We start from the raw sequence: 19,993 nt of genomic DNA, 5'->3' as shown, positions 1-19,993 counted from the left end.
TCATGACAAGAAAAACTACCAGGATGTGGTAGATTTTCTATTTATCATTAACACTACATACTCCAAATTGATGAATAAAAAGATTAAATCTATGCTCCTAAGTGTGATGGATCCACATTTCTGTGTGTGCGGGCACATGTGGGAGTGTGCACGTGCACTTGTGCATTGTGAGTATATGTGGACCTGTGGGCTTGTGTGCATGTACCATCTTTTCAAGGTTTGGGAATCAGGGTTTAGGCAATCTTCATCAAATAAATTTGGAAGATTTCTATCTTTGTTTCTAGCCTCTAAATCAATTTAATAAGGCTTAGGAATTTGTGATTTCTGAAAAGAACTGGATGATGGTATTCCATTTTCTGATAAGGCTGCGACTCTTCAAAATTTACATTCCAGGATAGGCAGAGAAGTATTCCAGACAAGACATTTATGCTGGTATCAGACAGACTTGGGACACAGTCCAAGACCTTACTTGTGTATGACTTTTCAGCAAGTTACTTAATCTCTTTTAGCCTTAGTGTCTTCACTCGTGAAATGGGACTATAGTCCCCTCTCTTTCATTGCTTCCCCAAGACTTAGGACAGGGTGATTTTTACATTATTACCCTAGCCAATTAGTGTGCAAACCTGCTGCAATCATAAGTAATACATGCATATTAGTGAGAGCTGACATGCACAAACAAATAGTTAACAGATAGTGATGGCTGACATCGACAACCGAGAGAGACTGTTTTAGGAGTCGTATGTATTTGAGGGTGTTTATTCAATCTCCTTGAAATCATGCTTAGAATTTCTTTGTAGTCTTCTATGTAAAATCTCTATAGACTATTTCTACACAAAATGCATCACCTATTTCTTAATTTTCTCAAAACACAAACACGCACAGTTGTGTTTGTGTGTGGGGGAGGGGAGAGAGATTTTAAAGGTTAAATAATACTAGCACTGAATGAAAGTAGGACCCGCTTGATTCTACATCCAGCCCCCACAACACACCCCCCCACACACACACACTGTGTCCCCATCACTCTTCCCACCACAAACACCACGACTCTTCCTACTGGCTCCCTCAGACAAATACTTTTAACTTGCATCTGCTTCTCTTGGTACTTACCATGATATTTGCAAATTGTAGGTTTATAATGACTGTGCTAGGTTTCAAAAATGGTCACAAATGAGACTTCTGGTTTCAGCCCCAACATATAAAACAGGGTAGAAATCAGCAATCCCTCCTTAAAACAAGAAAACACTGCAAAAGCTGAAGCAACCTATTTTTTTTTTTTTATGACTCATCAGAGTACTGAGATAGCAGGGTGAACCACGATGTAAAATCTCGAGAGAGTGTTGAATTCAGATCGTCGAAACTGAAATCTGCTTTCCTGGATCAGAATCCTCTGCAGTCATAAACTGGCAAGAGCATTTAAAATGATAAATAAGTTGAATTGCTTGAAGCTGAGTGTGGACTAACGGGAGAGCAAGAATCTGCTTCCCTTACCACATAAAGAGACAAAGCAAACATCAGAGCCAGTCTCTGATATGACACACATATTGGAATTGCTCAAATAGGGGAATTAAAATAAATATGATTAATTTGTTAAGGGCTCTAATGGAAAAATAGGCAACATGCAAAAGCCGATGGGTAATGTAAGCAGAGAGATGGAAATGCTGAGCAAGAACTAAAAGGAAATACTAGAAAATTAAAACACAGTAACAGAAAGGAGGGTCTGTCAGTAGATGCAACACAATGGAGGAACGAATTGGTGAGCTTGAAGTCATAGGTCAATAAAAACTTCTAAGCAGAAATGTTAAGAAATAAAAACAGAAAAAGAAAAAAAAATAATGGATAAGGAAGATGTGGTCCATATACACTATGGAGTATTATGCCTCCATCAGAAATGATGAATACCCAACTTTTATAGCAACATGGACAGGACTGGAAGAGATTATGCTGACTGAAATAAGTCAAGCAGAGAGAGTCAATTATCATATGGTTTCACTTATTTGTGGAACATAACAAATAGCATGGAGGACATGGGGAGTTAGGAGAAGGGAGTTGGCTGAAATTGGAAGGGGAGGTGAACAATGAGAGACTATGGACTCTGAAAAACAATCTGAAGGGTTCGAAGAGGTGGGGGGGTGGGAGGTTGGGGGAACCAGGTGGTGGGTATTAGAGAGGGCACGGATTGCATGGAGCACTGGGTGTAGTACAAAAACAATGAATACTGTTATATTGAAAATAAATTTTAAAAAAATGATTAAAAAAAAAGAAAAAAAATTAACTGAATGTCCTGTCATGTGAAATTGGAAAAAGTTTCACATATTAATCTAAATTCCAAAAATGGGAAGAAGTAGAGGTAACAGAGAAGAAGGAAAATTGGAAGCCATAAGGGCCAAGAACTGCCAAAGTAAGTGACAGACACCAAACCACTGATTCAGGAATCTCAGTGAATACCAAGCAGCATATATACTAAGTAAAGACACACACGCACGCATGCACGCACGCACGCACCCCTAGACTTATTACAGTCAAACTATATAAACCTAAAAACAAAGAGAAAATGTTGAAAGAACAAACTAGAAGAGAAAATCATCTTACCTACCGAGGAATGTGAATAAGAATTACAGCTGACTTCTTGTCACAACCCATGCAAAGAAGGGGTAGAGTGAAATGAAATATTTAAGGTGTTGGTTGAAAAGAAGAACCATCTACCTAGAAATCTATTTCCAGTAAAATATGAACAAAAAGTAAAGACTTTCTCAGACAAAGAAAAGTTGAGCAAATTCCTCTCCAGGACATCTGCCTTGCAAGAAATGTTAAGAGACATCCTTCAGACGTCCTGAAGGAAAATAATATGGCTCAGAAACATGGGTCAACCTAAAGAAAGGAAGAGACTCGTGAAATAAAATGGAGGTAAAATAACATCTTTTATGTTTCTTACTCTTGTGTCATATGAAAGATGACTGTTCTCTAAAGCAGGATAGCACAGGGGCACGTGGGTGGCTCAGTCCTTAAGCATCCGCCTTCAGCTCAGATCATGGTCCCAGGATTCTGGGATCGAGTTCCATGTCAGGCTCCCTGCTCAGCAGGGAGCCTGCTTCTCCCACTCCCCCTGCTTGTGTTCCCTCTCTCGCTGTGTCTCTCTCTGTCAAATAAATAAATAAAATCTTAAAAAAAAAAAAAAAGAAAGAAAGAAAGAAACAGGATAGCACAGTGTCCTGGGTCGTCATAGCATACAGATAGGTGAAAGGGAAGAAAGAAGTATCCCAAGCAATGGGAGGGAGGAATTAGGAATGCTCTGTGATAAGGTACCTGCAGGCCTACACGTGAAGCCATATAGTGTTATTTGAAGGTGGACTTAGCTTAGTAAAAATGTATATTGTAAACTCTAGGGCAACCACTGGAAACAGTTTGAGAAGCAGTACAAGCAATAAGCTAAAAGAGGGGGAAACAGGTGCAAATATTGATACAATTATATCAATAATCACTTTAAATGAGAATAGCCTAAGTACACCCACTAAAGAGAGATTTTCTGAGTGGCAAAAGACAGACCCAAGTATAAGTTGTCTACAAGAACCTCACACTCCACACAAAGACACAGATAGCTTCAAAGTAAAGGGATAGGAAAAGGTTTACCACGTTAACACCAAGCCAAAACAAGATGCAGGAGCTACATTAATTTCAGATAAAGCAGACATCAGAACAAGGAAAACTGCCAAGTATAAAGAAGGGCATCACATAAGAATTAAGGAGTCAATTCTCCAAGAGGACACAACAACCCTAATTGTGGAGGTCCCTGATAACAATGTTAAACAGTGTGAAAACATATGAGGCAAAACCTGATGAAAGGTCAAAGAGAAATACATAAATCCCCAATGGTAGTGAGAGATTTCAACACCCCTCTGTCACTAATTGATAAATCAAGCAGGCAGACAAGCAGATATCGAAAGGATATAGATAACCTGAACAGCATTAGCCATCAACTCAAACTACTTGACTTGTATAGAACACTCCACTCAACAACAGTGGAATCAGTAGCCTCTCAAGCTCACAAGGAACATTCACAAAGAGAGACCATATGTGGGGACAGAAAACACACCTTTACAAATATAAAGGAATAGGACTCCCACAAAGTAGCTTCTCACACTGCAATCGAATCAAGCTAGAAATCAACAACAGAAAAGGAGATGGAGGGGTGCCTGGGTAGCTCAGTTGGTTCAGTGTCAGCCTTCAGCTCAGGTCATGATCCCAGGGTCCTGGGATTGAGCTTCGCATCGGGCTCCCTGCTCCATGGGGAGCCTGCTTCTCCCTCTCCCTCTGACTGCCACTCTCGCCGCTTGCGCTCTCTCTCTCTCTCTCTCTGTCAAATAAACAAATAAAATCTTAAAAAAAAAAAAAGAAAAAGAAAAGCGGATGGATAAGCTGCCTATGTTTGGAAATGAAACAAAACATTTCTAATCACCACATAGACAGAGGAAGGAGGCTCCAGAAAAACTTAAAGACATTTTGAACTAAATTAAAATGAAAATAAAACATCAAAATTATTGTGATACAGCAATAGCATTGCTTTAGAGGGAGATGAAATTTAGAGCATATATTCACATACTGGAGAAGGAGAATGATCTAAAATCAGTAACCTTAAGAAAGTAGGAAAAGAGACCAATTTAAGCCTAAAGTAAACAGAAGGAAATACATCATAAAAATCAGAGCAGAAAACAATGAAATCGAAAGCAGGAGAAACATAGCAAAGATCAATGACACCAAAAGCTGGTTCTTTGCAAAGGCCAATAAGAGAGGCAAGCCTCTGACCAAGAAAAAAATGAGAAGACACAACTTACCAATATCTGAGTGGAAAGAATGGGCATCACTACTGATCTCGTGGGCACTAAAAGGGTAATAAATAAGTGCCATTGGCAATCCTGTGTCTGCAGATTTGATCCATTAGAGGAAATGGCCAGGTTCCTTGAAAGACATTAACTACCAAAGCTCACACACAGAAAATAGATAACCTGAACAGTTATACATTTATGCCCTGGGCCCAGACTTTTTCCTTGTGGTGAATTCCAAACAAACATTTTTTTTTAAAAGATTTTATTTATTTGACAGAGAGAGATCACAAGCAGGCAGAGAGGCAAGCAGAGAGAGAGAGAGAGGAGGAAGCAGGCTCCCCGCAGACGGGAAAGCCCGATGCAGGACTCGATCCCAGGACCCTGAGATCATGACCCGAGCCGAAGGCAGAGGCTCAACCACTGAGCCACCCAGGTGCCCCCCAAACAAACATTTAAAGAAAAAAAAATGATTCCAATTTGCCACCATCTCTTTCAGAAAATAGAAGCAGGGGAAGGCTTCCTAACTCATTTTCTGAGGTCTGCATTTCCCATAATTGCAAGACAGAGAAAAACATTGCAAGAAAGGAGAACTACACACCATGATCTCTCATGAACACTGTCCTAAAATTCCCTAACAACATATCAGCAAAGTGAATCCAACAATACATAAAAAGAACTGTATACCACAACTAAATGGGATATCTTTCGGGCACCCAAGACCAGTTCAACATTTGGAAATCAATGGATATAGTTCACATCGACTGGCTAAAGAACAAAAATCATATGATCACATCTATCGATGCAGAGAGCATTGATAATTCAACAGGCTTCATCTTAAAAACTCTCAGTAAACCAGGAATAGAGGGGAACATTCCCAACCTGATGAAAAAAATCCATGAAAAACCTACAGGTAATGTCATGCTGAAGGATGACAGCCAGACACTCCCCACCCCCCAGACATGTCTGCCGTCATCACTCCTATTCAACATGTAATGGAATCCCAGCTTGTTACATAAGAAAGGAAAGAGGAGTTAAAAGGTGTACAGATTGGAAATGTTGAAATACAACAATTTTTATTTGCAGAGGACACGATTATTTGTATAGAAAATGCCAGAGAATCTACAAAACACCATTGCATTAATAAGGGAGTATAGTATGGTCCCCGCAATAGAAGGTAGAATATACACATGGCAATTGCTTACCTGGATGTGAACACTGAACAATCAGAATCTGGTTGTCTTTAAATTATCTTTTTTAAAAAATTATTAATTCTCATCAGGTTTTTAACCATGTCCATTTCTGAGTCTTTTCTCACTTACAGTTTTGTTTTTTTTAGTTCCACTGTAGTTAAAAAACAGTGTTATATTAGTTTCAGGTGCACAAGATAGTGATTCAACAATTCCATTTACTACTCAGTGTTCATCAAAATAAGTGTACTCTTAATCCCCTTCACCGGTTTCACCTGACCTCCCTTCTGGTAACCATCTGCTTGTTTTCTATAGTAAAGAGTCCGTTTCTTGGTTTGTCTCTCTTGTTTTCCATTCACTTTTGTTTCTTATTTCTTTTTATTATGTTATGCTAGTCACCATACAGTCATCATTAGCTTTTGATGCAGTGTTCCAAGATTTATTGTTTACGTATAACACTCAGTGCTCCATGCAATACGTGCCCTCCTTAATACCCACCACCACGCTCACCCACTTTTGTTTCTTAGATTCCACATATGAGTGAAATCATATGGTATTTGTCTCTCTCTGAGTGGCTTATTTCACTTAGCATTATACTCTCTGGATCCACAGATGTCATTGCAAATGGCAAGATTTCATTCTTTTTTACGGCTGAATAATATTCCTGTGTGTGTGTGTGTGTGTGTGTGTGTGTGTGTGTGTGCACGTGTGCACGTGTGCATGTGCATGCGTGTGTGTGTACCACATCTTTATCCATTCATCTACCGATGAACATTTGGGCTGAGTGGTATTGCATTGTATGTGTATACATATTTGTGTGTGTGTGTATACATGGATTCCACTTCCAGTGTTCTGTATCACACACACACACCCCACACATCTTTATCCGTTCATCTGTCAATGGACATTTGGGCTGCTTCCATTATTTGGCTAGGGTAAATACTGCTGCAATAAAAATAAGGGCACATATATCCCTTCGACCTAGTGGTTTTGTATTCTTTGGGTAAATACCCAATAGTGCAATTACTGGATCATATGATAGTTCTATTTTTAATTTTTTGAGGACCCTCCATTCTGTCCTTCCACAGTGGCTGCACCGGTTCGCATTCCCACCAACAGTGCATGAGGCGTTTCTTTATCTCTATATCCTCGCCAACACTTGTCGTTTCTTATGTTTTGGGCTTTAGCCGTTCTGACAGGGATGATGCGATAGCTCATTGCAGTTTTGATTTGCTGATGATGAGTGATGTTGTGCATCTTTTCATGTGTCCGTTGGTCATCTGTATGTCTTCTTTGAAGAAATGTCTGTTCATGTCTTCTGTCAATTTTTTAATTGGCTAAAGGGTTAGTATCCAACTAACATTCCCCACCCCCAACTACTTTTTGCAATAGTAGCCCTATATATCAAGTACTTAGGTACACATATAACAAATATATACAGAATCTCTGGAAAACCACAAACGATGATGTAGAAATCAAATAAAATCTAACTAAAAGGAGATGTATTCCATATACATGGACTGGAAAACTCTCACTTGTTAAAATTTCAATTCTTCCCAGACTTACATAGAGAAACAACACAATACCCATCTAAATTGCAGCAAACTCTCTGAGATATTGACATACTGATCTAAAACGTATAGACTCTAGAATAGAAAACACAATTCTAAATACACAATAGGTAACACAATTCTAAGAAAGAAGAACAAAGGTCCAGGACTCATATCATCTGATTTCAAGACTCACTATAAAGCTATAGTAATTAAGACAGTGTGGTCTTGGCAAAGAACAGACACAGAGTTCAGTTCATCAGAACAGCAAACCTGTCACAGACCTGCACAAATATGACTCAGTTGTACTTGACAAAGGTACAAGCACAGTTTGATGGAGAAAGAATAGTCTTCTCAATAAATGGCTCTGGAACAATTTGGACTCCAAGGTCAAAAAAGTTTAACCTAGCCCCAGACCTGACACTTTCACACAAATTAACTCAAAATGGACCAAGGGCCTACATCTAAAATTCAAACTATAAAGCATCTGGAAGGAAACATAGGAGAAAATCAACATGACTTTGGGTTTGCTGCTGAGCTTTTATACAGGACAGCAGAAGTAGCGTCCATGAAAAAGAAAAAAAAAAAAGAAAGCAGAATTGGACTTTATTAAAAATTTTAAAAAGCTTGCACTCTACAAGAGAGGCTGTTAAGAAATGAAAGGCAAGCCAGAGACTGGGAGAAAAATATTTGCTAAAACTCATGTCTGATAAAAGACTTGTATCCAAATATACAAAGAACTGATATAACTCAACAACTAATATACAAATAACTCAATTACAAATGGGCAAAAGATCCGAACAGACACCTCACCAATTAAAATATACAAATGGCAAGTGAGCATATGAAAAGATGATCAAGATCATTTGGCACTTGGGAAATGCAAATTAAAGTAATAATGAGATAACACTACACATTATTCAGATGGCTAATATCCAGAAAACTGACAAAACCAACTGCTGGTGAGCATGCTGAGCAACCGGAGCAGTTATTCACTTAAAGTTGGAGCTCTAAACTGTATAGCAACTTTAGAAGACAGTTTGATAGGTCCTTACCAAAGTTAGAGTCTTAGAGTAATAGGAGAAAATAATCATACTATTATGTATTTGTCCAACTGATTGAAACACTTATCTCCTGTCAAATAAAAATCAGCCTCCAGAACACACCCAGAATTAGTTTGGAGAACACTATTCAAGGGATCACGGTATCGAAAAGGGGTGGGGAAAGGCACTGTAGTAACACAGAGAATACTCTGACCATTAGATCAGCAAGCAGCTCAAGAGTTAGGCCAAAAGGCTCCTTCCTTTATAGAGAGGACCCAGAGAACCTAGGGTGGAGGAATGGAATGAACGGGTGGTGTGAACAGACAGTGAATCAAGGAGTGCTTCACCCTGAAGCCAGCCTACTCTCAGAAGGGGCTGTGTGCTGGCACCTACTGCCAGTGGGTCAAAGTTCAGAAACCCAGGGAAAGGAAAGAACCTTAAGCAGAGTCTGAGTAACAAGTATTTTTGCTCTAGGTGTTCAGTAAACTTAAGTAGTTCAGCTAATCATTTATGAGTTGAGGAATGGGAGTTCGGAGGGACCATGCCTGGTTTTGTCACGGCAAACAAGAAGGCAGCTGTGAATCTCACCCGAGTCATATGGGGAAGGAAGACTCCTTGCCGTAAGCGGTTTCCTGGAACACAAACTGGGGAGATCTCTTAACCTTCATCGCTTTCCAGGATCACAGGACAGCAGCAAAGGCCAACATCGTCAGTCCGCAGAAAATCCTACACACCGATGTCTATAGCATCTTTACTCATAATTGCAAAACAGGGAGCAATCAAGATGTGCATCAGAGGTGAATGAATAAATGATCTGGCTGCATTCATACGATGGACTACTATTTGGCAAAACAAAGGAATGATCTTTCAGGCCATGGAGAGATATGGATGAATCCTAAATTCCTATTGATAACTGAAAGAAGTCAGTCTCAAATGGCTGTGTGTGTGTGTGTTTGTGTGTGTGTTTGTGCACGCGTGCGCATTCTCTGTGTGATCAAATTACAAGAAATTGTGAAAAGGCAAAATAGAGTCAGTGAAGTGGTCAGTGCTTGGCAGGAGTTTTGTGATGGGAACCGAATAGGTACAGGAGCTTTGAAACTACAATAGAGGTGGGTTATGGACTGAACGTTTGTGTCCCCAGCCTTCAGAAGTCATATGTGAATTCTAACCCCCAATGGGATGGTATTTGGAGGTGACCATTAACTAGGTTTGGATGAGAGTATGGCCTTCATAAGAGTAGTAGTGTCTTTGTAAGAAAAGAAAATGCCCAAAGTTTTCTCTCACTCTGTCAAGTGAGGACACAACTAGAAGGAATCCATCTTTAAGCCAGAAAGAGTGTACTCATGTAGAACACTCTGGTGTTCTGGTGTCCTGATCTTTGCCTTCTCAGCCTCCAGAGAAATACACATCTATTGTTTGAGCCACTGAGTGTATGGTATTTTATTATAGTAACCTGAGCAGACTAAGACATGACACTATGCATTTGTCACAATCCATAGAGCCTTACAACACAGAGAATGAAGTTTAATGTACCCCAAATTTTAGAACATCATTAAAAAACTCAGGAATATCAGAATGGAATGCAGAATGTGACAAAAACTTCTCACCATATTTCAAAGGCATAAAAAAAAAAGCCCACTTAAGTTTGAAAGGGAAACGGTGTTAACCTAAGCAACTTTGGAAATGAAAGAACATGATAAAATGACAAAAGGACAACTTACATCCCGAGAGAAAATATTTTCAAACCACACATCTTAAAAAGGATTAATAGTGGAATTTACAAAACCTCTAAACTCGACAACAATAGCATCAAAAGAATAAAATACTTACAAATAAAATTAAGCAACAAGGTGAATTTATTATACTGCAAACTACAAAAAATCTGTGGGCCCCTGGGTGGCTCAGTCAGTTAAGTGTCTGCTTTCAGCACTGGTCATGGTCCCAGGGTTCTGGAGTCAAGCCCGGCATTGGGCTCCCTGCTCAGCGGGGAGTCTGCTTCTTCATCTGCCCCTCCCCCCACCTGCCTGTGCTCGCTCGCGCGCTCTCTCTCTCTCTCTCTCTCACTCTCTCTCAAATAAAGAACTACAATCTTTTAAAAAAAGAAAACTACAAAAAATGCTGAAATAAATTTTAAAAAGACATAAATTGATGGAAAGACATACCATGTTCATTTATTGGAAGACTTAATACTATTAAGATGTCAATAGTACCCAAAACATTCTATAAATTCAGTGCAGTACCTGTCAGAATACCAATGACATTTTTTGCAGATATAGTACAATCCACCTTACAATTCATATGGACTCTCAAGGGACCCCTAACAGTTTGGAAAAGAATGAACAAAGGTAGGGGATTCACACTTCCTAATTTCAAAACTTACTACAAAGGTACAGTAATCAAAACAGTGTGGCTCTGGCATAAAGGCAGACACAGAGACCAGTGGAATAAAATAGTCAGAAACAACCTTTGTGCATGTGGTCAGTTGATTTTGAACAAGGGTGCCAAGGTCGTTCAGTGGGAAAAGGATAGTCTCAACAGTTGGTGTTGGAAAACCTGGAAGCCCACATGCAAAAGAATAAAGGTAGGAGATGACAGGAGGCCATGTGGCTTATACATGTGTACAGTGGGATAATTTTCAGCCTTAAAAAAGAAGGAAATTCTGCAATATGTGACAATATGCATGAACCCTGAGGATAGTATGCTAAGTGAAATAAGCCAGTCGAAAAAAAGACAAGTACTGCATGATTCCACTTATATGAGGTATCTAAGATAGTTAAATTCATAAAATCAAACTGGAATGGTAATTAACAGGGACTCGGGGAGAGGGGGAAATAGGCAGTTATTAATTATTAGGCAGTTATTAATAGGCAGTTATTAATCCACAGGTATAAAGTTTCAGTTAAATAAAATGCATAAACTAGAGATCTTCCACACAACATTGCACCTAAAGTCACCAATAACGTACAGTTAAAATTTGCTAAGAGGCTAGATCTTGTGTTAAGTGTTCCTATCACAGTTAAAGTTTTTATCTAAAGCTTGCACTTCATTAAACAGTCTTCCTTGCATTGGCAATAAATGCTGAATAAGCATTTATTCAGCACTACTGTGTTCTGGGCACTGTGGATTTCAAAATCTGGTCCCCTCAAGGAGCTCAGAGAGATGGAGGTGATAGTTGAGTAAACGGATTATCCCAAGAGAACATTGAAAGCATTAGGATAGCAATACAATACTTTGATCACTGGGGAAGCACAGAGATGGAGCATTTAACCCAGCCAGCTCATCAGGAGGCTACAGAAGGCTTCTTGAGCACATGGCTTCTGAACTGTGTGGAAAGATAAATAGAAATTAGTACAGTGAAGATCACTTCAAGTATAGGGAAGAACATTTTTTTAAGTGCCCAGAAATGAGACAAAGTATGATGCTTTCAGACAACTGGGATATTCTGTATGATTCATGGATCATAGGGCACAAAGAATGGGAAGGATAGGGGTTGAAGACAGAAAAGGCTGAAATTGTAGGAAGGGAGTATATCCTAGAGGACTTCATATTCATGCTAAGAAGCGTGGGCTATCCTGACAGCAAGGGGAGTCACAGACTATTATGGAGCAAAGGAGTGCTTTTGTCCAGTTCTGTGATGATACAAAATGGTTTAATATTCATTTCTTCCATTTTTAGATGTTTCCATAATGTGAATCTTATGGTTGTGGAATGAGAGAATTTGGAATATCATACTTTGTTCTACTTGAACATCTACTATGTTGCCATGCATTATATCAGAAAATTTTCATATATAGGAATTTTTCTAATCTTGCCAATGTTGTTAAGGTGTTGTTATTCTTGTTTGACAGATCAGGAAACTGATGTTCAGAGAGGTCAGCAGATGTACCCACAGTTTTAGAGGTGGTAAGTGAAAAGTATGTGATGGAGACCATCATTTCAGGTGGTGTGCTCAGTCTTTCCTTAAACCTTTGGCTCTGCTATCTTATCTTCTAGTTCGCCACAACTCTTGTATTCACAAGAGAGGCAATTTGGTGGGAAGCCAGGGGAAATAAGGTTGAGGGATACTTTGGTATAAGATAACAGCACTGACACCAATTCAGGAAATAGTGGCTACAAATCCTGGGCTGCAGGGGTGGTTTCAATATCCACAAATAAATCAGCGTGATACACCACATTAATAAAGGAAAGGATAACAACCACATGATGGATGTAAGAAAAGCACTTGACAAAGTACAGTATCCTTTCTTGATTAAAAACAGAAAACAAAAAACAAAAACAAAAAACCCTTAACAAAGTACAGATAGAAAGAACATACCTCAGGACACCCAAGTGGCTCAGTCAGTTAAGCGTCTGCCTTTGGCTCAGGCCATAATCCCAGGGTCATAGGATCAGGTCCTTCATCTGGCTCCCTGCTCAGCAGAGAGCAGGCTTCTCCCTCCTCCTGTCACTCTCCCTGCTTGTGCTCGCTCTTGCTCTTTCTCTCTCTGACAAATAAATAAAATGTAAGAAAGAATGAACGAACGAATGAACATACCTCAACATCGTAAAGACCTTACACAAAAAGACCCACAGCTAGTATCATCCTCACTGGGACAAACTGAGAGCTTTCCCCCTAAGGTCAGGAACACAACAAGGATGACTACTCTCACCACCTTTGCTGAACATAGTATTGAAAGCCCTAGCCTCAGCAGTCTGACAACAAAGAGAAATGAGAGGCACCCAAATTGGCAAGGAAGAACTCAAACTATCAGTCTTCATAGACAACATGATACTCTAATGTAGGCATGTGATGTGATGAGCCCTGGGTGTTACATGCAACTCACTAATTATTGAACACTACATCTGAAACTAATAATGTACTAGATGTTGGCTAATTGAATTTAAATTTTAAAAAAGTGTCCTCAGAGAAAGAAAGAAAGAAAGAAAGAAAGAAAGAAAGAAAGAAAGAAAAGAAAGGAAAAGAAAAGAAAACCCAAAAAGCTTACAACAATACATACTAGAACTGATACAGGAATTCAGCAAAGCCGCAGGATATAAAATCAATACACAGAAGTCAGTTGCCTTTCTATACACCAACAATGAAGCAGTAGTAAGAGAAATCAAGGAACCGATCCCCTTTACAACTGCAACGAAAACCAAAACATACCTAGGGATAAACCTAACCAACGAGGGAAAAGATCTGTACTCCGAGAACTATAGAACACTTAAAGAAATTGAAAAGACACAAAGAAATTGAAAAACATTCCATGCTCATGGATCATAAGAACAGATATTGTTAAAATGTCTATACTACACAAAGCAATCTACACATTCAATGCAATCCCTAATAGAATGGCACCAGCATTTTTTGGAGCCAGCACAATCAATTCTAAAATTTGTATGGAACTAGAAAAAACCCCGAATAGCCGGAGGAATGTTGAAAAAGAGAATCGAAGTTGGAGGCATCACAATTCCAGACTTTAAGCTCTATTACAAAGCTGTAATCGTCAAGACAGTAAGGTATTGGCACCAAAACAGACACATGGATCAATGGAACAGAAGAGAGAACCCAGAAATGGACCCTCAACTCTATGGTCAACTAATCTTCCACAAAGCAGGAAGGAATGTCTAACGGAAAAAAAGACAGCCTTTTCAACAAATGGCATTGGGAAAACTGGACAGCGACATGCAGAAGAAAGAAACTGGACCACTTTCTCACACCATACACAAAAACAAACTCAAAATGGATGACAGACCTCAGTGTGAGACAGGAAGCCATCAGAATCCTTGAGGAGAACACAGGCAGCAACTTCTTTGACCTTGGCCATGGTAACTTCTTGCAAGACATGTCTCCAGAGGCAAAGGACACAAAAGTAAAGATGAACCACTGGGGCTTCATCAGGATAAAAATCTTCTGCACAGCGAAGGAAACAATCAACAAAACTAAAAGGCGACCTGCCGAGTAGGAGAAGATATTAGCAAATGACATTTTGGATAAAGGGCTGGTATCCAAGATCTACAAAGAACTTATCAGACTCAATACCCAAAAAGTAAAAAAAAAAATCCAGTTAAGAAATGGGCAGAAGATATGAACACACATTTCCCCAAAGAACGCACAGAAATGGCTAACAGACACATGAAAAAATGCTCAATATCACTCATCATCAGGGAAATGCAAATTGAAAGCTACAATGAGATACCACCTCACACCTGTCAGAATGTCTAAAAATTAACAACTCAGGAAACAACAGATGTCGGGCACGATGCAGAGAAAGGGGAATCCCCTTGTACTGTTGATGGGAATGCAAACTGGTACAGCCACTCTGTAAAACAGTACGGAGGTTCCTCAAAAAGACGAAAATAGAACTACCCTATGACCCAGTAATTTCACTACTAGGCATTTATCCAAAGGTACAAGAACAGTGATTCACAGGGGCACATGCACCCCAATGTCGATAGTGCTTTTATGAACAATAGCCAAAATATGGAAAGAGCCCAGAGATGTCTATCAACTGAAGAACGGTTGAAGAAGATATCACACACACACACACACACACACACACACACACACACACACTGGAATATTACCCAGTCATCAGAAAGGCTGAAATCTTGGTATTTGTAATGACGTGGATGGAACTAGGGGTTATTATGCTAAGCAAAATACGTCAGTCAGAGAAAGACAAATACCATATGACTGGACTCATATGTGGAATTTAAGATACAAAACAGAGGAACATAGGGGAAGGGAAGGAAAAATAAGATAAAAACAGAGGGGAGGCAAAGCATAAGAGACTCTTAACTATAGGGAACAAACTGACGGTTCCTGGAGGGGACAGGGGTGGGGGGATGGAGTAAACAGGTGATGGGCACTTGTTGTCATGAGCACTGGGTGTTATACGCAGGTGATGAATCACTAAATTCTACCCCCCAAAGTAACACTACACTATATGTTAACTAACTTGAATATAGATAAAATCTTGAAAGAACAAAATTAAGAAAATAATGGCTCCAAATCCCAGTTCTGTTGCTTAGTCACTGTGTCATCTTAAGGCAGTTACTTCACCCTCTCTGAACCTCAGTTGTCCCTTTTTTAAAGTACAAATAAATTTACACAAACTTACTTCTGGGAAGCAATACAATAATTTATGTCAAGAATCTACTACAGTGCCTGGCATGCAATGAGCCCTCAATGAACAAGGGCACGTATTATTACAATTCCCACTGTGTAACTATGGGGAAAGAGCCCTCTGTGAGCCTCAATTTTCTCATTTTCTGAAAATCCAATGTGATTCATGTGTGTCTTATGAGCACAGTGCTGGGGACGCAGTAGGCATTCACTAAAATAAACGATTACCAGTGTAGTATGGTATAATTACCATAGCCCTTGGTGAGAGTCAAAATTGTATTCAAACACTGGCTTCAAACACTTGAGAAAGTTATTCAACCTCTTAGACTCCTAGTATTCTTATTGGTCAAATGGAGATAATATTCCTCAATTTGCCCAAGAGGCAGAGTTGTGAGAGCTGCAGATAATCTAGGTCCATGGCCTGGCACATAGGAGATACACTACACAGGAGGGTTGAATCCAGATTGCAGAGCCCTGAATCCCAGTATTTTTATAAGCTGCTATAAAGCCTACTAAGTGGATACATTCTCTTTTCTTGAGTAAGAATGAGACATCAGAATGTCACTAGTTTAAGTGAGAGCTAGAATCAGTTTCACAGCTATAAAGAATGTATTCTAAAGGAGAGAGACTTGTGGTAGAGAATGATGATGGGTATGGTTTATTATGTGCCTACTGTGTGCCAAGTACTCTCTAAGTAGAAATTCTAATCAGCCCTCCAATTCTGCAAGACAGTTATTACCATCACCATTTTTACAGTTAAGAAATGTAAAGCTCAGAGAGATTACGTACCTTGCCATGGTCACAGAGCTAGAAAGCAGCAGGTATGTCTGACTGCATAAGCCCAGGCTCTTTCAACTGTACAAAGATGTCTATGAAGTAAGCACTCCCACAATAAAGATAAAGAAAACAGGCTTTGTATGAATTTATTTAAAATAAAAAAAAACCTTTTTGTCATGACTATTTGCAGTTTAAAAATCAATAACACCCCCCCCCTTTTTTCGCCAAGTGGGGGGGCGGTGGGGAAGAAAACGGCCTGTGCTGGTTCTAGTGGAACTGGAATGGCCAGCACAAATCAGAGGAGTGAGTTAATTAGTAATAATTTATGGTGCCTATAGTATGTGCCACACATTATGACAGAAGTTTTTCATATACAGAATCTTTGCTAACCTTCCCAATATTGGTAAGTGTTGCTATTCCTGTTTGACAGATAAGGAAACTGATGCTCGGAGAGTCAGCAGATATATCCATGTTTTCAGAGGCGGTAAGTGAAAGATATGTGATGGAGGCCATACTGCCTCCAGTTAAGGGACAGTCAAAATGGCACTGGAATTGTTAACAAATCTATTAATCAGCATATTAGAATTTTACAGTCTGTTATGGGGCTGGCTTAGCTTCGGGTTATCTGCAACCTAATAAACCTGTAAATCAGACTCAAGTTTTATCTCCATTTGTCTACACTTGAGCACTAAATAATAATCATTCTTTATAGTCTTTTCTTCTCTATGATCAGTGTTAGTTAAGTACTGTATTTTTCTAAGTCCACCCAGAGCAACATGTTTCTAGAGACGAAAAATTGCTTAACCCCCCAAACCCGGGTTCTCATTGGAACCTATTCCATGTCCTAATCACAGAATTTTTTCCATCGTGGATTTTCTGAGGTCAAACATGATGAGACTTCCAACTGAGGCCTTTTCACACTCATTGCATTCATAGGCATTCTCTTCACTGTGAATTCGATGATGGTGAATAAGGTGAGATATCCGCACAAAGGCTTCATCACATGTGGTTGCATTCTTAGGACTTTTCCCCATTATGGATATTCTAATAGTCATTAAGAGCAGATCTCCACCTTGCTTTTTTTTTTCCACATGGGCTGCACAAGTAGTGTTTTTCAGCACTCTAAATTCTGGTTTGTTCAATAAGGTGTGAACTCTGGCCAAAAGCTTTTCCATATTCATTACACTCATATGGTATTTCTCTACTATGACTTTCCTGATGCTGAATAAGATTTGAGCCCCAAATAAATGCTATTTCACATACATTACACTTGTAAGGCTTTCTTCACTATGAATTTCCCATTAAGAGATGACCTCTGACTGAAGGCTTTCTCATATTCATTACACTATAAGGTTTTCCCCTCATATGAGAGCTCTAATGTCTAATAAGATGTGAACTCTTGCTGAAAGTTTATCACATTCATTGTATTCAGAAGGTTTCTCCATATTCAGACCTTTAATGTGTCTTATATATGCTGCACTAGGCTCAAAACTAGGATTATATGAATCACAAGTTGGGGCTTTATCACAAATGGGATTTTCCTCTGATGACACAGAGTTTTCCCTCACATCAGAGCTCCTGTCACATTCAAACAATTCATAGTTCATCTCCCTCGTGGGGCTTAGTCCATCAGCCATTATTCTCAAACTGTAATCTCTGGAAGGAATGGGTTCCAGTCTTTCCCATGCTGAGTTTCCCTGGGATATCGCTGAAATGACTCACTTCTTCAAAGGCAGGGTCCTTCTTCAAAGAAGAGCCCATGGAATTCTGGCCAACAAAATCCACTTGGGTTTAGCCTCTTCAGGTACTTTTTGGTTATTTTTAAGATTTTTATTTATTTATTTGAGAGAGAGTGAGAGCAAGAGAGATCACAGAGGGACAGGGAGAAGCAGACTCACAGCCAAGGAGGGACCCTGATGCGGGGCTCGATCCCAGGACCCTGAGATCATGACCCGAGCCGAAGGCAGCGGCCTAACCCACTGAGCCACCCAGGCGCCCCTCAACTGTTTTCTATATAGAGAATAAATCAATTGCCAGGCTGAAATCATGGAAGAAAGGATTACCGAATTCAAACAAATGCCCATTTGCCATCATATTAAAGGACAGGACGAGTAAGTTGAAAAACGGGATTCTGTCCCTGCCACCACACTGGATGTGTGTGTGTGTGTGTGTCTGTGTGTGTATGCGCACGCACACACACACAGACACACACACACAAGATATGTTGTTTTTAAATTCCCCCATATACTATCATATATTTTACAGTGAGCCAGGAAGAATGATTCCATTTCATAAATCAGGAATCAGAGACTAAAAACAGAATAAATGTCACACTTACATGGCTAGTAGTAAAAAATCTTGGACTAGATATCGTATTTTGAATACTGTTATTTTTTGTAACATGAACACCAATTTGTATTTGAATTCATACAGAATTTCCTACTATAGCTATAATACCTGGAAAACTATGTAAAAGATTTGAAACCTGTGAGAATTTTAAAAAGAGAGAGGGAAGACAATAAAGCATGAGTATTTGTGTTTCTGCAATGCAGCAAGAATAAAGAAGCAAAACTGAATCCTACTCAGCCTTGAGAGTGCATTCCAGTCTGTTAGAGAGAAGCAAGGGAGGTGGCACTGTGGATGAAAGAAATGATGGCGCCTGGGCAGAGTGTCCTGTGCAGTCTAGACCACAGAGTTCTCTGGGGTAAGCTTATAGCCTTACAGTCTTGGTTTAGAGAGAAGATTTAGACAAACATCTCAGATCATGCACAGTATGTTTCCTCTTAGACATCTCAAACTATGTATTGAAGTTAACCCAAAAGCTTTTATCTATCTGGGTGCATCTAAGTTACTCTGAGTCTCCAGATTTAGGAGGAAGGAGGAAATAATAAATGGAGTTACAAGTATGTATCAGTCAGGGTCACAGCAGGAAACAGGTAACACTCAAATTGGGTAATTTCAGGAGAGTTTAATAAAGGAACTAATGCGGTGTGGGCAAGGGTATAAGAAAAACAAAAAGGATAATCAGCATCCCCAGGCTAGTAACTGAAGGGTGATTTAGCAACTCCAGGCCCAACGGACTGAGGGGAAAGAACTTTAATATATATCCCAAGCCCAAGAGAGCTAAGTATAGAGGGACACTATACAGAAGCTGGAACCTTCATATGAAGGATGTAGCCAGCCAATGATGAGCCTACACAGAGGGAGCTCAGAGGCATAAATGTCACGACATCACTCTCCTACCCTTTGACCTGACAGGGCTTCCCACTGGACAAGCTCAATCAGAAGCCAGAGGGTGAAGTCAACTCCTGGGGCAAACAGCAGGGTGCAGAAGATTGGGAAATGGATCTGGAGACACAAATGAAAGACATAGAGCAGAGGGTGTTTAGATGGCTGGATATATTTACCTGGCTTCCTCCAGGTAAGAATTGGACCATATAATCGAGTGATTTAACCTTTTTCACCATCTCCAAAATCAATCAATAATCCACTTTGGTGAACCTCCGAC

The sequence above is a fragment of the Lutra lutra genome, chromosome X (genome assembly GCF_902655055.1).
Source record: "Lutra lutra chromosome X, mLutLut1.2, whole genome shotgun sequence".
Classification (NCBI taxonomy): Eukaryota; Metazoa; Chordata; class Mammalia; order Carnivora; family Mustelidae; genus Lutra; species Lutra lutra.
Note: the sequence above shows the minus strand (reverse complement) of the source record.